Below are 17,750 nucleotides of genomic sequence, written 5' to 3' on the forward strand. Positions count from 1 at the left end.
AGTCATCAAGGCTGTCACTGAAGCGATAATTGAGATGAAACTCGCAAACGCGGTTGAGCGGGTGGACAAACGGTTATCCGAGCTCACCGACAGGGTAAATGCTTTGGAAAACCGTCCTGTGCACAACGAAGATGTGAATGGAAGCAACACCGGTGATGAGTTGTATGATGACGATGTTAATGTTGATCCAGCGGCGACATTGCAAAACAGATTACGGCGTCGTCTTCGCACTAACACCACAGGTATGGGTGGCGTTCCACATCACCACCACCATCGAGGTATGTATAATCGAGCTCCTGAAGATCCTTATGCTAAGGTTAAATTTACTATACCTTCTTTTTCGGGACATTATGATGCTGAGGGATATCTTGATTGGGAGATGACAGTAGAGCAAAAATTTAGTGCCCATCAAGTACCTGAACAACATAGAGTTAGACAAGCCACTAGTGAGTTTAAAGATTTTGCTATTATTTGGTGGACTGGTTTAGCTGCAGATGGTGCCACACCTCGTACATGGGAAGAGCTTAAGGTTGCTATGCGTGATAGATTTGTTCCCCCATCTTATCATAGAGACTTGCGTAAGAAATTGATGCGCTTAGAACAGGGACATAAATCTGTGCAGGATTATTATGGTGAGCTTCAAAAGGGCTTGATGCGTTGTGGCATAGTAGAGGGAAACGAAGATTCTATTTGTCGATTTTATTCGGGTTTGAGACGTGAAATCCAGGATATTATTGATTATAAAGAATTTAACAATGTCAACCAGTTGTTTCAGTTTGCTATGCTTGCAGAGAAGGAGTTGCAGGGGCGTGAGCAGCAGGGCAAGTACAAGGCCAGCACCACATACACGCCGCGCACAGGACCATCCTTTGGGCTGTCCAAACCATCCACTTACAGGGCTCCCTCACCAGCGAGCAAGCAACAAGCAGCTACGGCACCAAATCCTGTCACTACACGACCTTCGGGCTCAGGTAAAAATTCTGTTTTGCAGGGACCTTCCAAGAGTGCTTCCTCTGTTGCATCAACGGGACGCACCTCTGGCATTCAATGCCGTCGCTGCCATGGATTCGGTCATGTGCAGAAGGATTGCCCAAGTCAGCGGGCATACATTGCAACGGAAGATGGGTACATCAGCGCCTCTGACATTGAAGAAGAAGAAGAACCAGTTGTTGAGGAGAGCAACGAAATCTTGGGCAGTGATGACACAGCGACCTATAGGAGCATCATTATGCAGCGGGCGCTCAGCACAAAGGTACAACAACCAGAGAAGCTGCAACGCCATAACTTGTTCCAGATTTTCTTCATCATCCAAAATCGGCGAGCACGTGTCATCATCGATGGAGGTAGTTGTAATAATTTGGTGAGTTCAGATTTGGTCAAGAAGCTTGGCTTGACCACACGCCAACACCCCCATCCATATAATCTTCAGTGGTTTAATGATGCTGGAAAAGCTAAGGTAACACAAACTTGCAGAGTCTCTTTTTCCATTGGTTCCTATGCTGATTATGTTGACTGTGATGTGGTACCTATGGAAGCTTGCTCACTTTTATTGGGTCAACCTTGGGAATTTGATAATGATGCTATACACCATGGTAGAAGTAATACATATACTTTTATGCATAAAGGAAAGAAAATTACTTTGGTTCCTATGACCCCTGCTGAAATTGTACAAGCTGATAAAGAACGAGCTGCTAATTTGCGTGATACTAAATCTGAAAATCAGCAAGTTGCTAATTCTCTTTACCCACCTAAAAAGGATAAGTCTACACCTAGTTCTAAGGTAGAGGGCATAAAATTGAAGGGTGGTGTTATGCTTGCACTAAAAAGTGACCTTGCTGAAATTTCTAATAATGATATTTGCTACACCTTGGTTTGCAAACGAGTTTTGTATTCGCTTGATGATGTTATTAGTTCGATACCTCCTGCTGCCACTAACCTTTTGCAGGAGTATGAGGATGTTTTCCCAGCTGAGATACCCCCGGGACTGCCACCTATGAGAGGGATAGAGCATCAAATCGATTTGATCCCGGGAGCAACATTGCCAAATCGTGCTGCGTATCGAACCAATCCCGAGGAGACTAAGGAAATTCAGCAGCAAGTCCAAGAGCTTTTGGACCGCGGGTATGTACGTGAGAGCCTTAGTCCTTGTGCTGTTCTTGTGATTTTGGTTCCTAAGAAAGATGGTACTTGGCGTATGTGTGTTGATTGTAGAGCCATTAATAACATTACTATTCGATATCGCCATCCTATTCCTAGACTTGATGATATGCTTGATGAGTTGTGTGGCTCTGTAATTTTTACAAAGATCGACTTGCGTAGTGGTTACCACCAAATTAGAATGAAACTTGGAGATGAATGGAAAACAGCTTTCAAAACTAAATTCGGATTATATGAGTGGTTAGTAATGCCTTTTGGTTTAACTAATGCACCTAGCACTTTCATGCGTTTGATGAATGAGGTTTTAAGAGCTTTTATTGGACGATTTGTGGTGGTTTACTTTGATGACATATTGATTTATAGCAAGTCTTTGGATGAACATATGGATCACTTACGTGCTGTTTTTAATGCTTTACGTGATGCACGTTTATTTGGTAACCTTGAGAAGTGCATCTTTTGCACGGATCGAGTCTCTTTTCTTGGCTATGTTATTACTCCACAGGGAATTGAGGTGGATGAGATGAAAATTGAAGCCATAAAGAGTTGGCCGGTGCCCCAAAACATCAAACAGGTGAGAAGTTTTCTTGGACTTGTAGGTTTTTATCGTCGTTTCGTGAAGGATTTCAGCGCCATTGCTGCCCCCTTACACGAGTTGACAAAGAAAGGTGTGGTGTTCCATTGGGGTAAGGCACAAGAGGAGTCCTTTGACACTTTGAAGGACAAGCTTACGCACGCGCCATTGCTGCAACTTCCAAATTTTGGTAAGACCTTTGAGCTAGAATGTGATGCTAGTGGAGTTGGCATTGGAGGTGTTTTGATGCAAGAAGGTAAGCCCGTTGCATACTTTAGCGAAAAATTGCATGGCCCTGTTCTTAATTACTCTACGTATGATAAGGAATTGTATGCACTTGTACGTTCTTTAGAGACGTGGCGTCATTATTTGTGGCCTAAAGAATTTGTTATACATTCAGATCATGAATCGCTTAAGTATCTTCGTTCTCAAAATAATCTGAATCGTAGACATGCTAAGTGGGTTGAATTTATTGAATCTTTTCCTTATGTTATCAAACACAAGAAAGGGAAGGATAATATAATTGCTGATGCTTTGTCTAGACGATATGCTTTGTTGTCCCAACTTGATTATAGAATTTTTGGACTTGACTCAATAAAAGAACAATATGTGCTTGATCCTGATTTTAAAGATGTATTGCTGAACTGTAAAGAGGGACGTACATGGAACAAGTTTGTGATCAATGATGGATTTATGTTTAGAGCTAACCGTCTATGCATTCCAGTTGGTTCCGTTCGTCTTTTGTTGTTGCAGGAAGCACATGGAGGAGGATTGATGGGACATTTTGGTGTTAAGAAGACGGAGGATATGTTGGCCACACATTTCTTTTGGCCAAAGATGAGGAGAGATGTTGAGCGGTTCGTGGCACGCTGTACCACATGTCAAAAGGCTAAGTCTCGCTTGAATCCACATGGTTTGTATATGCCTCTTCCTGTTCCTTCTATTCCTTGGGCAGATATTTCGATGGACTTTGTTTTGGGATTGCCTAGGACTAAGAGGGGGAGGGATAGCATTTTTGTTGTTGTGGATCATTTTTCTAAGATGGCACATTTTATACCTTGTCATAAAAGTGATGATGCCGTTTATATTGCTGACCTCTTTTTCAAAGAGATTGTTCGCTTGCATGGTATGCCTTCTACTATTGTTTCAGATCGCGACGCTAAATTTTTGAGTCACTTTTGGCGCACTCTATGGAATAAGTTGGGTACAAAACTATTGTTTTCTACTACTTGCCACCCACAAACTGATGGCCAAACGGAGGTAGTGAACCGCACTTTGGGTACCATGTTGAGAGCTATTTTGAAGAAAAATTTGAAGATGTGGGAAGAATGTTTGCCCCACGTGGAGTTTGCTTATAATCGGGCAACACATTCTACCACCAAGGTAAGTCCTTTTCAGGTAGTGTATGGTTTTACCCCTCGCGCTCCTATTGATCTTTTGCCTTTACCTACCACTGAAAGAACACATAGTGATGCTAGTGCACGTGCTGATTTTATTCGTAAGTTGCATGAAACAACTAAAATAAATATCGAAAAGATGAATGAAAAGTATAGAATTGCTGGTAGTGAAGGTAGGAAAGAAGTCAAACTTGAACCGGGTGATTTAGTGTGGTTACATTTAAGAAAAAGATAGGTTTCCAGAGCTGCGTAAGTCTAAATTAATGCCAAGAGCTGCTGGTCCTTATAAGATAATTGAGAAAATAAATGATAATGCATATAAACTTGAGTTGCCACCCGAGTTCGGGGTTAGTCCTTCTTTTAACATTGCAGATTTGAAACCTTACTTGGGAGCCGATGATGAGCTTGAGTCGAGGACGACTCCAATTCAAGAGGGGGAGGATGATGAGGACATCACTCCCTCGGATACATACAATGATCCTCCATTGAACTTTCAAGGTCCAATCACAAGAGCTCGCGCACGACAATTAAATTTAGAGGTGAGCTCGTTCCTAAGCAACTCTTTATATAATTTTGAGAATAGATTACTACCTAATGATTATGTGTTGTTTAGGAATCATGGAGAGGACAAGGAAACACATAGAGGAAGGCTTGGAGGCATGGAGGAGCAGCTAGGACGTCCAACAACAGCAGGAGGTCCAGTCCAACTCGAGTCCGAATCAGCCTCGGCCTCCAGGACCAGCGAGCAATAAAACGGATGCCCAGGACGCATCCGGACTCCGTTTTCGACGATTCACATATGGTTGGAAAGATAATTTCATAAGGAAACCAATGGCGTTGGTTTGAGGTCCAAATTCCTTCTGAGTCAACGGGAAACGTCGAAACAAGTCAGCGTCCAGAATCTGTCCCGGTGCTGCGTCACCGTTTTTGGTCCGTTGGGCCATGTATCGTGTTGGAGTCCATTAGGGACTCTTCTAGGGGTCCTTGGCCGACCCTAATCCTTTATATACAGTAGCCACCGCCTAATTAGGGTTGAGTTTTGCTTAGATTATTCTGTCAAGAACAGTTTCGCCGTTTCGTCGGTTTGTGAGACCCCAACTCGTGAGATTAATCATTCATCTGCAATTTGGTTGCATTCTTCCTTGTTCTTGCTTGTGTTCTTCGATTCGCAGGCAAGGATTTTAGCCTTCTTGGCGAGGTCAACCGTGCAACGCCGGTTGATAACCAGAGGAGACGTGGTGCTGCGATTGCGGGGTTTCGGATCGTGTTGTTCGGAAGCCGGATCGACTTGTGTCTCGTTTCCACCAAATCGAGAGTTACCAGAACCTTTCGGAAGATCGGGAACCCTTGTTCATATTACTACCCGGAGACTCCAGTGTTCACCGGATACTTCGAGCAGTCAACAGAACTGTAACGGCTAGTTCTGACACCGTTCTGAGCCCGTTTTGAATTTCAGGCCAGAGACTTCGGTGTTCACCAGATATTCCTGGGTAGGTGAGTCAGAACAGTAACGGTTAGTTTTGTAGGGTTTGTAGGGTTAGTTATATATACCTTCACACTCTTTAGCATTTATTGCTTGCTATTGTTGCTGAGCTGCACTTTGAAAAAGCTTCCTAAGAGCATTCAAGAGTTCTCCAAGTATCTCTAGTGCTTAGTTTTGCGCCAAATTTGAGAGATTGTATTTGGAAGTGAAATTGAGTTGTTGAGCATCGAGTTCGTCATCAAGCACACATTTTTGATCGTTTCTCTTGGAGCCTCGTGCTCCTAGACGTTAAGACGTCGTCTGTAGAACACCTAAACATTGTGGAGTGTTACAGGAAGTTTATAATCACCATCGACTTGAGTAAGAAAATCTAGCTTGATCTTTGTGGTCACTAGAAGAGGATAGGGTTGGAAAAGACTTGGCTCTTTGTGAGCTTCTCAACGGAGACGTAGGCACTTCTTTGTGAGATGACCGAATTTCGGGATAAATTCTGCAAGATTTACTAGTAGTTTTGGGATTTTTCTCAAATTTTAGTATTTGTGAGAATCTTACTGCTAGCTATTATTGTTTAAGCATTTTACTTATAATAGAACTAGTGTTATATCTTATTCTCTAGTAATATTTGCTTAGCTTCATTTGTTTTTGAAATCCTGTATAGCCCGGATATTCTGGACTAGACTGGATACTCTAGACAGATTGGAGTATCCGACCTTCGCTGGAGTATTTGGCATCTGTTTAATCCGTTGTTGAGTTTTAATTTTTAGAAACGCCTATTCAACCTCTTCTAGGAAACTTTAAGTACATTCAATTGGTATCAGAGCCTAACCTCCTACAAGGCTTCACCGCTCAGAGAAAATTGATATGTCAACATTCGGAAGCCCAAGGGGTCCAAAATATGATACGTCAAAGAACGGCGATGGTAATGGTAAGGGAAAGGGAAGTGAAATTCCTTTCAATTATGATCGTTTAAATTCTTCAAGTAATTACATCTCCATGCTATTCGGGTGTGCATCATTCTTTGATGGTACATATTATGCCGCTTGAAGGAACAAAATAAAAATGTATTTATATCTTTTTATCCAAGTATTTAGAAGATTGTTTGCACAGGTTTTGACTTGCCAGATGAAGAACAAGAGCTTACCTCAAATGAAGAGCAAAATATACACTGCAATGCTTAAGCTACAAGTGTCTTGCTTAGTGCCTTGAGTCCGGAGGAGTTCAACAAAGTAGATGGACTAGAAGAGGCTAAATAAATTTGAGACACTCTTCAAGTTGCACACGAAGGCACTACAAGTATGAGAGAGTCCAAGATAGAGCTACTTAAGGGCAAGTTAGGAAGATTCGTCATGGAAGACCATGAAACTCTCTAAGTCATGTATGATCGGATGACGGTGCTTGTAAACAAGCTAAGAGGGCTTGGGAGTAAAGACATTGATGATCACAAAGTGGTGAAAAGATTGCTTAGAGCTTTTGCTCCTAGAAATCTCACTTTGGTGACACTTCTCCGAGAGAGAAGAGATTACAAAAGGCTCACACCGAACGATGTGCTCGGGAGGATACTTGCCCATAAGCTGCTGGAAGAAGCAGCCAATGAAGTGAAGATTTATGCCAAGCAAAGCTCAACCTCCAAGAACAAGGAGGTTGCATTCAAGGCAAGCAAAAGTAAACAAATTCAAGAATCAAGTACACGTGAAGAAAGCTCAGAAGATGAAGAGATGACCTTCTTTGTGAAAAATTTAAGAAATTCATGAGGAAGGGTGGCTACTCCAAATACAGAGACATGCCAAAAAAAGAACATCTAGGAGGGCATGCTATGAATGTGGCGAAATTGGTCATTTCATAGCCGATTGTTCCAACAGGGGAAAGATAAGGAAGACAATAAGAGCAAGCCATTTAAGAAGGACAAATACAAAACCCATAAGAAGAAATATTCGAGTCAAGCACACATAGAAGAGGAGTGGAATTCAAATTCTGACTCCGACTTCGATAATGAAGGAGTTGCCACTATTGCCATCCGCGAGTCTACACCAAAAAAATCACTCTTAATGAGTGATGATGATAATGACTCCCTCAAGTGCTTTATGGCTAAAGGCCGTAAGGTAAAATCTCAATCCAAGCTCCTAGATAGCGATAGTGAGTATAATAGTGATTGTGATAACTTATTTAAGGGCTTAAATAAAAGTGTCATGGTTAAGATAAAAGAGCTAATGGATACAATAGATAGTCATGAAGAGACTTTTGAGAGATGATAGGACTTACTCATCCTTGAAAAGGAGAGAAACTTTGAACTCGAGGAGCTCCTTGCTAAAGAGAAGGAGAAAGTTGAGAACTTGTCAAATGATTGTGATTTGGTCAATTCCTTAATTGCTAGTCATAAGAGTAACAATTCTACACTTCAAGAGAAATTATCATGTTTGGATAAAGATTCTAAAACTCTTGAAATGCAAATTGATACCCTTAAGAGTAGCTCATCTAACTCTAATGATGCAAACTTGCTATCTCGTGCCTCCACTAGCAATGGGTGCTCTCGTTATTTCAATATTGATATAAATGCTTATACCACTAATGTTGAATCTTTGCACGTATTAAAAAAGAAAGGCTAAATGCCTTGGTCAAGTATGGGTGCATCAAAACCTATAAATCAAAAGATGCACTATACAAGACCATTCAAGCTATGGACAACAAGCTAAAGAGAGGGTTTGAATTTGACCAATACACGAGCAAGTCAAATGGTCTTATGATGATGAATAGAGTGGAATTCCTCAAGTTCATCAAGGGAGGCAAGCAAGATGGTCACACGGCTCAAGCAAAATAACCAAAGGCCCATGCTCCTCAATCCACATTTTATGCCTCTAATATGCTTAAGAGAAACCACCGTGGTAAAGTGGTTGCTCTTTATGTTGGTCCCCACATAAAAGATAGAGTTGTCAAAAGAAATATGTGGGTACTAAAGATGCTTGTGACTAACGCTAATGGATCCAAACAAATTTGGGTACCTAAAATAAAGGCATAATTTTGTTTTGTTGGCATACTCCTCCGGTGGATCAAGTTGGGTCATTGATAGTGAATGTACAGATTACATGACCGGAGAAAAGAGTATGTTTTCATCTTTTGAAGATGGAGGACCTGATAAAAACATCGTCTTTGGCGATGATGGAAAAGGAGAGGTAATAGGTTTAGTTAAAATTGCCATTTCCAATGATCACTCTATTTCAAATGTTTTGTTAATCAAGTCTTCTAATTATAATTTGTTATCCATATCACAATTATGTAAAAATGGGTTATAATTGTCCTTTTACTAATGAGGGTGTGGTCGTCTTTAGAAGGGAAGACGTCTTAATAGCTTTCACGGGTAAGTTAAAAGGTAAACTTTATCTCGTTGATTTTTTAACGGATGAAGTGAAGCCTAAAACTTGCATGATTGCTAAGTCTAGTATAGGTTGGCTATAGCATCGCCGACTAGCCTATGTTGGCATGAGGAATTTGTCTAAACTTCAAAAGGACGAGCACATCTTAGGACTAACAATGTTTCTTTTGAGAAAAATAGAATTTGTAGTGCTTGTCAAGCGGGAAAACAAGTCGGAGCACCTCATCCCGCCAAGAATATGATGACAACTACAAGACCATTGGAGCTTCTTCATATGGACTTATTTGGGTCGATTGCCTACATAAGTATTGATGGTAACAAATATGGTTTGGTTATTGTTGATGACTATTCTCGTTTCACTTGGGTATTCTTTTTGCATGACAAAAGTGAAATACAAGCCATATTCAAGAAATTTGTAAGAGGAGCCTAAAATGAGTTTGAAGTGAAAATTAAAAGGGTGAGAAGCGACAACGAAAGCGAGTTCAAAAACATACAAGTTGAAGAATTTTTTGATGAAGAAGGGATCAAGCATAAATTCTCGGCACCCTACCCCCTCAACAAAATAGAGTTATCGAGAGGAAGAATAGGACTCTACTTGAGTCGGCAAGAACAATGCTTAATGAATACAAATAAATCGGATCAATTTTGGGCAAAAGCAATCAACACCGCATGCCATGCCATCAACCGGTTATATCTCCACAAGATCTTGAACTAGACCGCATATGAGCTCCTAACTGGTAACAAACCGAATGTTTCTTACTTTAAAGTCTTTGGTAGCAAATGCTTTATTTTGAATAAGAAAGCAAAGAGTTCTAAATTTGCTCCAAAAGTAGATGAAGGCCTTATGTTTGGTTATGGATCAAATGCCTACACCCATCATGTTTTCAACAAAACCACCGGTTGTGTTGAAATCGCGAGACGTGATATTTGATGAATCTAACGGCTCCCAAGTGGATCAAGTTGATCCTAATATGCTAGTTGAAATCGCGAGACGTGACATTTGATGAATCTAATGGCTCCCAAGTGGAGCAAGTTGATCCTAATATGCTAGTTGAAATCGTGAGAGACGTGACATTTGATGAATGTAATAGCTCCTAAGTGGAGCAAGTTGATTCTAATGTGCTAGGTGATGAAGAAGTTCCAAGCGAAGCAATTAAGAAGATGGCAATTGGTGAAATCAAGCCACTAGAACCACAAAAACTACAAATGGCTCAAAATGATCGAGATCAACCATCTTCATTGATGCAAGTGGAGCCATCAACATCAATTCAAGATCAAGGCGAAAGACAACCTCAAGACCAAAATCAAGCTTATGATGACTCAAATAAATTCTTAGATGATAAAGTGGAAGATATTCAACATCAATCTCAAGTGTCACACCCATGTGTTCATCAAAGCATCCAAAGAGATCACCCGGTGGATAACATATTTGGTGATATAAAAAAGGGGTAATTACTCGCTTAAGAATTACAAATTTTTATGAATACTACTCTTTTGTTTCCTCTTTAGAGCCTTTGAAGGTAGAAGCTCTTGAAGGTCCGGATTGGGTGATGGCCGTGCAAGAGGAGTTAAACAACTTCAAAAGGAATGAAGTCTGGTACTTAATGGAAAGACCAAAACAAAATGTAATTGGCACAAAATAGGTCTTCCGCAACAAACAAGACGAGAATGGGATAGTGACAAGGAACAAGGCAAGGTTGGTTGCTCAAGGCTTCACGCAAATTGAAGCTTTGGATTTTGGTGAGACTTATGCTCCTGTAGCTAGGCTTAAGTCAATTCGCATATTAGTAGCCTATGCTACTCACCATGATTTAAAGCTATACCAAATGGACGTGAAGAGTGCATTTCTTAATGGGTCAATTTCTGAATTGGTATACGTGGAGCAACCATCCGATTTTGAAGATCCCAAGTATCCTTCATATGTCTACAAACTCCATAAGGCGCTCTATGGGCTAAAGCAAGCACCAAGAGCATGGTATAAATTCCTTAGGGATTTTCTTGTTAAAACGGGCTTTGAAATAGGCAAAATCGATTCTACTCTTTTTACTAAAAATATTGATGATGATTTATTCATTTGCCAAATATGTCATTGACATTATATTTGGTTCTACTAATCAACAATTTTGTGAAGATTTTAGTAGAATTATGACAAGAAGGTTTGAGATGTCAATGATGCGAGAATTAAAGTTCTTTCTTGATTTCAAATCAAACAACTCAAGGAAAGAACTTTTATTTGTCAAATAAAATATATCAAAGACATGCTCAAGAAGTTTTTCATGGAAAATGTCAACCCATCAAGACACCTATGCAAACTAATGGTCATCTTGATCTCAATGAAGACGACAAAAACATGGATCAAAAGGTATATCGCTCCATAATAGGTTCTTTACTTTATCTTTGTACATCTAGGCCCGATATCATGTTTAGTGTGTGCATATGTGCAAGATTTCAAGCCGCTCCAAAAAAATGCCATTTAGTAGCCGTTAATAGGATTCTTCGATATTTAGTTCATACACCTTACCTTGGCTTATGGTATCTTAAAGGGTCATCCTTTGACTTTATCGGCTATTCGAATTCTGATTATGCTGGTTGCAAAGTGGATAGGAAGAGCACCTCGGGGATTTATCAATTTTGGGTAGGTCCTTGGTGTCTTGGTCTTCAAAGAAACAAAACTCCGTAGCTCTATCCACCGTTGAAGCCGAATATGTTGCCGCGGGAGCTTGTTGTGCTCAAGTCCTATGGATGAGGCAAACCTTGAGAGATTATGGCCACAAAATGACTAAAATTCCACTTTTGTGTGATAATGAGAGTGCCATCAAAATAGCCAACAACTTCGTGCTACACTCAAGAACCAAGCACATAGATATTAGACATCATTTCTTGAGAGATCATGTAACAAAAGGGGATATCGACATTTGCCATGTGAGAACCGAAAGACAACTAGTCGATATCCTCACTAAGCCACTAGACGAGTAAAGGTTTTGCAAGTTGAGAAGTGAATTAAATATCCTAGATTCTCGCAATGTGGCTTGAATTGTTGCATAGTGTTATAGCTTTCATAGCTAGGAGTTTGCAAAAATTGCATTTTGTGTGCTATTTTTTAAATTATTTGATTCTTTGATCTTTCGATCATAATTTGCTACTTGTGATCATAGTTATGTGATGATGCTTGTTGGCTGATCACGAGTGGTAAAATAGTCTTATATGTCCAACTATTCATCTCTCGAAAAATTCTTCCTCGAATCTCAGCAAATTCTCAATTCTGTCATAGTTCCAGGTGCCGGAATGTCCGGTCTTCACCAGAGTATCTAGTACCTGATACTGTTCATGTATCCACTGAATTCTGTCCAGACTCCATAACCCAAAATGTCCGGTCTTCACCGGAGTATCCGGTAAAGTGTCAGGTCCGGAGTCTGCAGTCTATACCGGAGTCTCCGGTCTCTCCAGACTTTTTATCCCTATCCTACCCGAACAAGTACTTTTCCCCTCCACATACATCTTCTTTCAACCTCTCTCCTCTCAAGCAATCCCCTCCAGTGATTTTCAAGAGTGACTGAGGATTTTCGTCATCTCTCATTGTTTCTCTCTCAAATCCAAGGTCGGAATCTCCAGACTTCCCTATTCATCGATTCTCTAGAGTATTTTGCCCTAAAAAGGTACTCTTTCGAAAAATCTCCTGATCTCTCAATGCCTTTCTCTAGAATCAATTTCCTTTGGTAGACTTCCTCAATATCCATCTTAGAACTTATTGCTCCAACAGTTTCATCTCTTATTGGCTGAATCCCCCAAAACCCTAAGGTTTTGGGTCAGCTTTGGGCTGTCTGGAGTATCCGGTGAACACCAGATACTCTGGCCTCTGTCAGATTTTTTGGAAAAACCCATTCTTGATGCAAATCTCGCTGCATCATAAATCCATCTCTCTCGTGTATCTCAGGAATCTCGATATGGTGGGAGATAGATATGTGCAATGTCACACCTTCGAGAGAAAGAAGAAGCAAAGAAGTGATCTTCGTGCACAAGAGCAAAATGCTCCCGCACAATCAGAGGATAGTGGTACCGAGCATGCAAGCGGCGAGCGAGGTCAGAAAGTGGTGAAGAAAGTGAAGTCACCTCAAACCACTGAACGTGGCATTTGTCTTGAAGAAGGAACTATTGATGAAGGGTCTCAAAGAACAAGTGTTGGTATAGGCAGAACAAAGAGTCAAGTTGGCAAAGGTCGAAAAAGTGGACGAGGTAGGGGATCTTCCCCTGTGACAGCGGGAAGAGGAAGAGGAAGCTTGCCTTCTTGAGAAGAGAGAGGCAAGGGTATTGCCATGGGGAGCAGCTCCGGGTGTCTTGATGATTTTGAAGAAGAGCATGAAGAGGAGCGAGAAGAGGATAATGTGATAGGCCCTCTGAAGCTTCATAGACCCATTAAAATAGCTTCACCATTTGAAACCCTAAGGCAAACAAGCAACTACATGAAGTATGCTTCAAAGGTAAATTCTGAGAGGCATGTAAATCCTTTTGAGTATGAGAAGAACGTCACTGACTATCGCTTTTGGAATGACTTCCAATTGATTTTTTACGAGACAGTTGTTCTCACCAAGAAGAAGCCCATAACTCACATGCAGTGGATAGATTAGGATTATATGGCATAGAAGGATGATCTGTGTTCAATGAGGTCATAGCTGCCTACGAGCACAAAAAGGTGAAGAACATCATGATATTTAAATATGATTGGTGTGAAGAAGTAATAGCACAATTCTATACCACAGTCTAGTTTGATGGAGCAGAAAACCCCTTCATGCACTGGATGACAGAGGGAGAGCAGTATAAAGTGAGTTTTAGAGCTTTTTCTCACCACTTTCGGTTTGATACTTGTGATACTCACAAAGATCATATTCATAACGAGCATCAACTAACCTTGGAAGAGTTAGGCTTCATGTATCTCAATCATGGAAGGGTTGAGTTTGGAAAACTTACTGGTATGAGGCCTTTCTATAGATGTTTGAACTCTCTTTTTCGGCTCACGTTGGCACCCAAGAACAGAGATGCAACCACAGTGCAAAGTATTTCGAGAAATCTTCTCGCGGCAATGTCCAATGACCTTGCACCATTTAGCGTTGCATATTTTCTTTGGGAAGAGATAGTCTTTACTTCCAAATCACCTGTCAAGAGCCGTGGATACACTTCTTATATCATGTCCATCATTGAGAGAGTATCCAAGAAGACATTTGTGAAAGAGATCAAACATGAGCCATATCATATGAGGCCTCTGAACATTAAAGCTTCCTCTCCATCGCCATCTCCACCTCGTGTCCCACCAAGCACTAGAAAGATTGCTTCAAGACGTGCTCCCCCACGAGGATCATCTTTTATCAAGAGTGCTCTCAAGGCCATATTCAATCTGTGTACTCACAAAGCCACTCGGATTAAAGAGCAGAATGCCAGACTAAGGAACATGGAGAAGCGCCAAAAGGCCATGTTTGCTTCAATGAATCTTCAGCCGCCCTGCTCTCCTATTGCTTCAGACAAAGCAGAGAGTGCACCCGTTGAGTTTGTGAATCCTTGGGCTTGGTATGATGAAGCCCAAGCTGCTGTTGAGAGCTCCCAAGTGCAGCATGATGATGATTCCTCTGATGTAGAAGACGTCCTTGCAGCAAGCTCTTCTCACAATGGCGACAATGATGGAAATGGGGATGATGACAACAGAGATGATATCTATGAGGAAAGCAGTGATTAGTCCCTCTCTTCTTTTTGGTGCTTGATGCCAAAAAGGGAGAGATGTCAGTTTTTTTTTCAGCTTTGTAATCTTTTCATCGCAGTTGGACATTAAGACATATGTATTGTTTGTGATGAACTATGTGGTTTGTTTAAAAATTTGTAAGACATTTTATGTTAGTGTGATGCTTGTTTAGTTTGTCGTGTTATGATTATTAGATTGAGTGATATATATCTTGTCATATGCATCTTGAATACTTTTGTAAACACAATCTTGCATCCCATAGATCCTAGGATATAGGAGAAGCTTTTGCAAAATTTTCTCTTAAATATGTGCATTTGAGCTCAACTCGATTCTCAATCAATGCACACATTTAGGGGGGGAGCTCGCCATATCTTGTAGAATTCAAAATCCTTTTCATTCAGCTATCTCTTGTAAGCTTTAATCGTATTGTCATCAATCACCAAAACGGGGGAGATTGAAAGTGCATCTAGGCCCCCTAAGTGGGTTTTGGCTTATTGATAAAAAAATGATTAAGGGACTAATATGTTTATTGAAGCTATGAATAGGTTTTAGTCTCATTTGTGAAGACACACGACGATTGAGGTCCCTCGAAAAGAAAAGAGAAACGGTTTGTAGTACTTAATAGGATTTAATTTGTTTTATCTATGAAATTGAGTATAGGATAGCCGTACTATTAAGAGGGATGCAATTGTTACTTTTGATAGTGTCTCAATGCTCAAAGTAACCTATTAGAACCAATAGTTGACAGACATTCACCCACGGGCACCGGGAAAAATAGGCAGAATGTGCTGAGTTCGGAGTCTCCGGTGTTCACTGGATACTCCGGTACTCAGTGTTTTAGGCCGGAGTCTCCGAGAGAGACTCCATCAGAGAGTCTCGGTTCTGAATTATTTTTAATTGTCCGGAGTCTCTGGTGTTCACCGGATATTCCGATAGTTGGTGAATTTTGGCCGGAGTCTCCGAGAAAGTCTTCGGCAGAGAGCCTCTGTCGGTGTATCAGGAAGGTCCCTGAGGTCCGAGGCCAGGCCAGCCGTCTGCCACGTGTCACCATCCCGCGAGGTCCCTCCCGTGGGATGAGGAAAGTCTAAGTTCTGGGAGAAGGTGCTCGGGGCCACAGCCTCTGGTCCCCGAGCACCACAGTTCCCCGATGACCCGCAGAGTCCAAGTACCGGGAAGAAAGTGCTCGGGGAGGTGCCCGGTCACCCCCGAGCACCCTAGTCCCCCGACGATCAGAAGAGCTAAGTTCCAGGAGAGAGTGCTCGGGGGGCTGCGTGCGGTAGCCCCTGAGCGCCCGGTTCCCCGAGGGTCAGTGCAAAAGTGCTCGGGAGAGAGTTCTCGGGGTTGCACGTGGCAGCCCCCGAGCACTCAGTTCCCCGAAGGTTCGTGCGAGAGTGCTCGAGAGAGAGTGCTCGGGGAGGTAAACAGTGCCCCTGAGCGCCCGGTACCCCGAGGGCATGGGTAGGCATTCTCGGGAGAGGGTGCTTGGGGAGGTGAACAGTACCCCCGAGCACTCGGTGCCCCGGCAACCCAGAAGGGCCCCCGAGGGGCCCGCCGATGAGGTGTCAACCAGTCAGAGGTCCAAGGCCGCATTTAATGGGTGTGCGCGGCTTGACATCCCCAACTGCTCCCGTCGCAGTGTCAGTCCCTGCCATGCTTTGGCAGAGAGGTGTGGGGCCATTAATTGCACGGGTCCTGTCCCGAATCATCCGGTGTCTCAGGATAACATCGCCAGGATCAAGGTGTTTCGCCTGCCGCCCTGCCGTGGCAGAGGAACAAGACAGGGCGGGCACGTCAGGTGCCTCTGTGGCTGCCCGGTGGGCCCTCTCAACGGCGCCCGTCGACAGGGCGTCCACAGTGACGAGTGGCCGAACGCACGTCGCGTTTTTCCACCGCCCCAGTCATTTCACCCAGAGGAAATGATGACACCTTTTTCAGTCATGGCGTCTTGGAACTTGTACCCCTTCCTTCCCGTTCGGGGTATGTCGTGGCGGGTGAGTGCATAAAAGAGTCGGCACATCGGAGGAACAAAAGACACACAAAGACGAAGAAGACGAACCCCACAACGAACCAAGCCAACAGATGAAGACATTGCAAGCAAGCCTAAGCAGAGCTCCTGCCGAAGAACAAGGAGCCTCAAGCTCTTAGTTAGACACTATATTCTTGTAACCAGATACATCATTAGGGGACCTCCCTCAGAACAGTTATTGCATCCATACTGGAGTAGGGTATTGCGCCTCCGTGCGACCCGAACCTATCTAAACTCCGGTGCATTTATTTCTCTTTGCACTAGGTCAATCATCCCTCCACCACCGGCCGTCGCATTTACGTTCACTTCCATTTATTTCTCCGATGAACTTATTCAGGATCATCCCCCCGGCCGAATCTCTAAAAAGGGGTCTCTCGGGATCCCTGCGATAGGAGTTGATCCTCCGACAGCTGGCGCGCCAGGTAGGGGGGAACATCCCTGAATAAGTTTGTTTGTTTTCTTCCACAGAAAAAAATGGCCGGTGGACACCGCCTCCAGTGTTCCGGCTCCACTTCCAGCGAGGAAATGCAGCCCTTCGCACAGGAGGTCCTAGCCGCTGCTGCGTCCCCGCGGCAGCCGCAGTCTGCACGTACGGTTTTCCCCTCCCAAGGGGACCAAGGCGCTGGGCCCAGCAGGGCCGCCGCCACCGCCGTTGCTGCACCTTCCGACCCCCATCAGGTGGTCGAAACTCCGGCCGCCAGGTCCGCCTCTGGACAGCACCGGGTGCCACTTTGGCGTAGACTCGCTTTCAGCGAGGCCGGCCCGGGGAGCGCGCTGCTTGCGGCGCATGCTCTCCTCAAGCATCCGCCTGTCCAGGCGACGCCGAATACCCCGGAGGGTCGCTGGATCCAAGAAGTCGCTGCCCTGGTCGGCACTGCTCGCCGCCAGGTACTGGCCGGCAATTCTCGCGCCACCACCCAGCGTGGCGCCACCTGAACCGGCCCATCTACGGGCAACATTCGCGCGGGCCGGGGGGCCTCCAGGCAGAGCGCCACCCCCCTGGCCACGTCCGAAGCCCAGG

Source organism: Phragmites australis, chromosome 15 (assembly GCF_958298935.1).
Source record: "Phragmites australis chromosome 15, lpPhrAust1.1, whole genome shotgun sequence".
Lineage (NCBI taxonomy): Eukaryota > Viridiplantae > Streptophyta > Magnoliopsida > Poales > Poaceae > Phragmites > Phragmites australis.